General features: G+C 38.5%; 1 protein-coding gene across 6 annotated transcripts in view; it reads right to left on the minus strand.

Moving 5' to 3' along the window:
• The window catches only part of kmt2d (lysine (K)-specific methyltransferase 2D), a 244,793-nt gene extending 239,379 nt beyond the window's left edge, over positions 1–5,414 (minus strand). For all 6 annotated transcript variants that reach the window (XM_087985601.1, XM_043681829.2, XM_087985602.1 and 3 more), the window contains exon 1: positions 5,075–5,414. The gene's annotated coding sequence lies outside the window, so the exon portion shown is untranslated. The remainder of the gene's footprint in view (positions 1–5,074) is intronic.
• Between the last annotated feature and the right edge of the window lie 1,126 nt (positions 5,415–6,540).

The following is a 6,540-nucleotide window of genomic DNA, read 5'->3' on the forward strand; positions in this document are numbered from 1 at the left end:
CAAAACAGTAATGATTACATGAAATCTGTGTGTGGGGACAATGGACAAGGACAAAACCTTGTTCAATTATGGTGTTTTTTGACATAGACAAGTCCATCAATACTTACGTTACGGTCATACGAATAAAAACTTCCTTGGCTTACACAGCAGAGGGTCATCAGCACTCATAGCTCAGCACAAAAGCAATAACTTCAGTAATAAAGAGATGGGAAGAAAAAGGAGTAGAAAAAAACTTGAAATAAATTTTGAAAGCAGTGAAAGCTAGAATCCAGCAATTTCATTTTTTTGTTTAAGGCAAAATGAATGTTAGCCTTTCATTCAAAGAGAATGAAACATAAAAGTAAAGAGGTTTTGCTAAAACTATACAAGACACTTGTCAGGCCACAGCTGGAATACTGTGAACAGGTTTAGGCCCTTTATCTAAGGAAAGATATACTGGCATTGAACCAGACAAGGTTCATTAGGCTGATAGCAAGTATGGAGGAACTGTCTTATGAGGAGAGGTTGTATAGATTGGGCTTGTACTTGTTGGAATAGGGAAGAATGAGAGGTGACCTTATTGAAATATACACAATTTTTCAAGGATGTGACATGGAAAGGTTGTTTTTCCTTGTAGGACAGTCTAGGATCAGAGGGCATCATCTCAGAATAAGGGGTTGCACATTTATGACCGAGATGAGGAAGAATTTCTTCGGAGAGTAGGGAATCTGGGAATTCCTTTACCGCAGAGGACAGTTAAAGCTGGGCCATTAAACATTTTCAAGGCGGATGTAGACAGATTTTTAACTCAGGAAGAGAATCAGGGTTATGGAGAAAAGGTAGGAAAGTAGAGTTGAGGATGATCAGATCTGCCATGATCTCATTGAATGGTGGAACAGACTGGATGGACTGAATGGCCTACTTTTGCTCGTATGTCTTATAATTGTGCTTTTGCTTCATTTATTTTGTTCTGAATATCATATGCATTTGATGATTTTTTAAAACCAATCTTCCCCCTCTTTTGACCTTAATTTTCAGCCATATTTATGTAAATGACCTGCAATGCTACCACCTCCTTTTTGCTTTGCAAGCCTACCTACTCCCTTTGCAGAACTAGGCCCCTATAATTACTTTAAGTACAGGGAGAACTAGCCATTTGGATACGAACTTGGCTATAAGGTAGAAGTCAGAGGGTGGTGGAGGGTTACTTTCCAGACTAGAAACCTGTGACCAGTGCTGTGTCACAAGGATCAGTGCTGGGTCCACTGCTTTTCATCATTTACCTAAATTATTTGGACATGAATATAAGAGGCGTGGTTATCAAGTTTGCAGATGACACTAAAATTGGTGGTGCAGTAGACAGCCAAGAAGGTTACCTCAGAGTACAATGGGACTTTAATCAAATGGGCCAAGGGCCGATGAGTGGCAGATGGAGTTTAATTAGATAAATGTGAGGTGCTACATTTTGGTAAAGCTAATCAAGGCAGGACTTATACACTTAATGGTTAGGTCCTGTGAAGTATTGCTGAACAAAGAGAATGTAGGTTCATAGTTCCTTGAAAGTCAAGTCCCAGGTAGACAGATTAGTGAAGATGGTGTTTGGTACGCTTGCCTGTATTGGTCAGTGCACTGGGTATAGGAGTTGGGAGATCATGTTGCAGCTGTGTAAGACATTGGTTAGGCCACTTTTGGAATGCTGAATTCAGTTCTGGTCTTCCTTGTAAATACATTGTGAAACTTGAAAGGGTTCAGAAAAGATTTACAAAGATGTTACCAGAGTTGGAGGGTTTGAGCTATTAGGAGAGGCTGAACAGGCTGGGGCTATTTACCCCTGAGCGGAGGCCAAGGAGTGACCCTTTAGAGGTTTATAAAATCATGAAAGGCATGCATATTGTGAACAGACAAGGACTTTTTTTCCAGGGTGGGTGAGTCCAAAACTAGATGGCATAGGTTTAAGGTGAGAGGGGAAAGATTTAAAAGGGACACAAGGGCAACTTTGTCACGCAGAAGGTGGTGCGTGTATGAATTGAACTGCTCCAGGAAGTGGTACAATTACAACAACATTTAAAAAGGCATCGGGATGGGTATATGAATAGGAAGGATATGGGCCAGACGCTGGCAAATGGGGCTCACTTAATTTAGGATATCTGGTCAGCATGGACAATTTGGAACAAAGGGTCTGTTTCCAAGCTGTTCGTCTCTACAACTCTCAGACAATGGGATAAATGCAACAAGCATTGCAGCACTAAGTGATCTAGAATAGAAAGGGTCCTAGGTTCCCTCAACAATGATTTCAGTTTTCATCCATGATTACACTAGAAGCACTCCAAAGGGCCAGTGAATATCAGATAAGAATAGTATTCAGCTCAGCCATAATCAAATAGTCTGCAGTACTTGGATGCACATAAAGACAAGTAATTTATGCAAGGTAACATGAGGGCTGTTGTTATTGACAAAACCATATTCTAGTATAAATTTATATATTCTCGAGAGGAGAGAACTTTCTCTGGACAGGGAAGGGGAGGGCATGCCTCAAGATTCCCCTCAGGTAACATCTTAAAAAAAGAGAAAGCACACACTTACAATATGTAAAATGTTTATGATGTTAAAAAATAAGTCTTTATCTCAGGGTTCTTAACACATTGACATTTGTCCCACCAGATTAATGAGATGCTTTTAACATTGGAGATACATGCACCAGCTCCCTTATCCAGAAAAAAAGTTATCCGCCCCCAAATATATGGGTCCACGATTCTACATTTGAGAATAGAAAGTCCACTGTATGAATGCAAATGCAGGGAGCCAGCAAAATGACATCTACTCTCAAGATCTGCAATCACAAGTGCTGATATAAAACCTCCTAAATAATATTGTGAATTACTAGAGTACAATTCAAAGTTAATAAAGCCCAAAAGTACATCTCAAAGTTGTTTATGAACAATAGCATAACTTCTGTTAATCAGGGTGATAGCTTTTAACTTCATACCATTCATTATCCACACACAATTAAGTGCTATTGAAAATACATTTTGTATTTTTCTTAGCATTATGCAGCAGGCAGCAAGCTGCACTTGCATAGTGCTGGTAACACCAGGAGAAATTCAATTTAAAGTTATGATATATGACAGAAAATATTCTATTTCAAGATAGGGGAGAGGGAGTCAGAAACCAATAGCAATTTTGAGCTATTGAATGGAGTTAATAGATAACCCATTTCTATACCTTAAACCTACAACAGGGTTCTTCACATCATACTTTTGGTGTTGATTTTCTTGCAAGTCCATTTGTCACAGCATATTCAATTAAACTACTTTATCCGAGTGATTTAAACAATGGGTTAGTGGTATTAGTATATGTACTTTTTTTCAAAATGTTGGACTTCAATAAAATAAGAAATTCTCATAAATGCCAAGTGCTTTCACATTATTAGCTCTCCAGTTTCATAAGCTTGATATTTCTAAATTTAAAATGGTCTTGACCATTAATTTCTTAAAAGCAGTTAGGCATGTGTCTACAATCCAGAATCTAATAAAAGAAAAATCTCGCGGGAATTCACTTTGTTTTGATTGTTAAATGAAGTGATTTTCTATACAATCCCTCAGTTTATGTAGGTCAGGGAATGGGGCGGTGTATGTTTTAATTAAATTGAGCCCGTTAGTGATTTAATAAACCTAGCTCTTTTATTCAAATACAGTTCCTAGTTTTGGACGAAAATAGATGTACTGAGCCTGTGGGCTTACTTGATTGTGATTCTGGAATCGTGTGAAATGAAATCTTCTGAAATAAACAGTTTAAAACGACATTTTTCATGATTATCCGAAAGGCTTCAATTACAGTGCTCAAGCGAACCTTTTGTTCGCCTCCAGTTGTGAACCACGTAGCGCCTCGAAGACCAGGGCCAAGAAGACACACCCCCACCCCCACTTCCGACTTGCAAACAAAATACTCAACTACAAACTTTCAGGACTTTCACAAATCACAACCTTTCAACCGATTTACCAGTTATTTTTCTTTCTCCGCCAACGGAAGGTCGCCCAAAGCAGATCAAATCTTCTCAATAAACCCACAGTATAGCAAGGAATTATTTACATTAGATACGAGGCAAACACACTCAGAATGCAAGTGCCATAGTAATCCACTTTTCAAAATCTGATCGTGCTGCGCAAAAAAAATTGGGATTTTTAAAAAAATAAAATATTTTAACAAGAGCTTAAGCTTTTCGGCCCGAATTAAGTCAAATGCTATTAAATGCACTTGTCATCATCCAGATATTTTACCAAAGCGATAATGCTAATAGTTTAGTTTTTTTACTGACTCGTATTAATGTCAAGGCATCATAGTCTATTAAATATTGTTTTATACATTAACTTGCCCATGAAGATTCTAAAACATGGTTGAAGACGTATCAAATACAGCAAAGAGAGTGGGAATAAAAGTCCCTTAACTTGCGGAAGAATGACCCAAATGTTCACCCACATTTTAGGTATCGCGATGCGACAACTGGATTTTTAATTTTTTAAAAACAACCGTCCCATTGAAGCCAACCGCAAAGCATGCAAAAGGGCAGGGGTAAATAAAATGAGATATCTTCTCAGCCAGGATTTAAACGATTTCTAATCTAAAGAACAAACAAGGTGTGTTTAAATCTAATAATTTCCCCCTTTATGTCCCAGTCTACCATGATTTGCACAAGGAACTCAATCCCCCGAGCGCACACTCACCTCTAAAAGGAACTAATGTTTCAAGAGCTAAATCGCACCCCAAAAACGGTCGAGCATGTTTTCCATCATGTCTGCTAAAACAGCTAACTCCTAGAGATGGGTTTATAAATTTTAAATTAACGGATTATCTGATAGCCCCTGACAACAGGCCAGCTCCCAACCGGTTGCAAAGCCGAGCCGGAAGACAAAATGATTTATTTGCACACATCTTACATACACTAGAGTTTTTACTCCGTCCAATATTTTTCTGTGCTTTTATTTAAACCTCGATAACATTAATAACTTAAACCTTTCGATTCACTTCCTTCTTTGCACCTTTTTAAAGAAACAATTTAAAATAAAGCTTCTATGCAGTTAACTGTAAATTCACTCACTTTCATTCCATCGTCGCTTGCTCCACTTTATAATTTGGTGAGTTTATTGGGAATCGTCGTGATTTTTTTCTCCGAGGAGTGGGGGCTTAATTTCTAACGTAATTTTATTTTTTTAAAAAAATCTATAAAATCCCTGTCGGGAAACAGAAATACTTGAAGCGAACGGCCATCTTGGAAACCCTGAGAAAGGAAAATAATCCCTCGCACACGACTGTCTTCTTCTTCCGGGGTTTGATCCGAAGTTGCAAATGTTGAGCACCTTTGGCTATTCTGTTCATATTCTATTTTTGAACATTAATTTGAGATTTTAAAAATAAATAAATATCGGCTTGGCGGAGAGATATTCTTTTTGGGCGGAGAGCAGGCTGCGATTCGCAGCAGCGTTTGAACGTGTAGTAATCCGCAGAGTTTAAAATTTCCCGTTTCAGTCGGAACATGGGTTTAGAGATAGAAAATCTGGAGTTTGGGCTTACTTGTAATGGTTAATATTACTTACTAAAGAAAGACAGAAGCAGAAAGCATTTTTGGTGAAAAACATTGTTAAAACATAGACTCCTCCCCCAAGTGTGGAATGTGCTGGACGATTCCATGTTTTGCTATCAGACTGTAATCTGATGTTTGCTTGCAGCTACATTTTATCAGAGACATCAACAAAGGAGGGCGGGGCGGGGAAGAGATGGCAGGAATTGCATTTGTAGTTATAAAAAGGCGTAAATACAGAGTATCAAACTATTATAAACTGTCCTCCTGCACCTGTCCCTTTCGCATTTTATCCTTTGCTAATCTCCTGAAGTTGGTGTCTCCGTGGTACTTAAAACGGTTCCACAAGTACCTACCGTTTTCCTGCACTTTGGCCAGTGTTAATCTTGTTTGATATAATTTTACGACACACAAGGAAGCAGTTTGGTAAATTAGGCCAGTACTAACCCTCTTAAAGAACGCAGTAGTCCTTTCTTCCCGTACCCTTAAAAAAAAAGACATACATTGTAAGAAAAACTATCAATCCCATTTCACTACCACTACTGTTCGTTCAAAATCACACACCATGTTATAGACCAACAGATTTATTTGGGAGTACAAGCTTTCAGAGTGCTGCTCCTTCATCAGGTAGCTACCTAACAATCGAGCAATACCCCAAAAGCTTGTACTTCTAAATAAACCTATTGGATTGATCTCGCATCGTTGCCCTCTGAGAAGGGCACTGCTTGTCACTGGCCACCCTGGTGTTTCTGTTCTTCCTGATTTGAATAAGAATTTGTACACCTGTTGTCTTTCACTATGTCTCACATCTGCACACACACCATGGGTGCTGGGGAAAATAGAAGCATTACTGCAGTTAGGCAGTAGTGTGGAAGTCAAAAAAATAAACCTATTGGACTAGAAACCTAATGTTGTATGATGATTTTTAACTTTGTCCACCTCAATCCAACACTGGCACCTCCACATCTTCACTACTATTTGTGATA

The sequence above is a fragment of the Chiloscyllium plagiosum genome, unplaced genomic scaffold (genome assembly GCF_037043375.1).
Source record: "Chiloscyllium plagiosum isolate Xiang-an unplaced genomic scaffold, Cpla_swu_hap1 HiC_scaffold_53X, whole genome shotgun sequence".
Taxonomy (NCBI): domain Eukaryota; kingdom Metazoa; phylum Chordata; class Chondrichthyes; order Orectolobiformes; family Hemiscylliidae; genus Chiloscyllium; species Chiloscyllium plagiosum.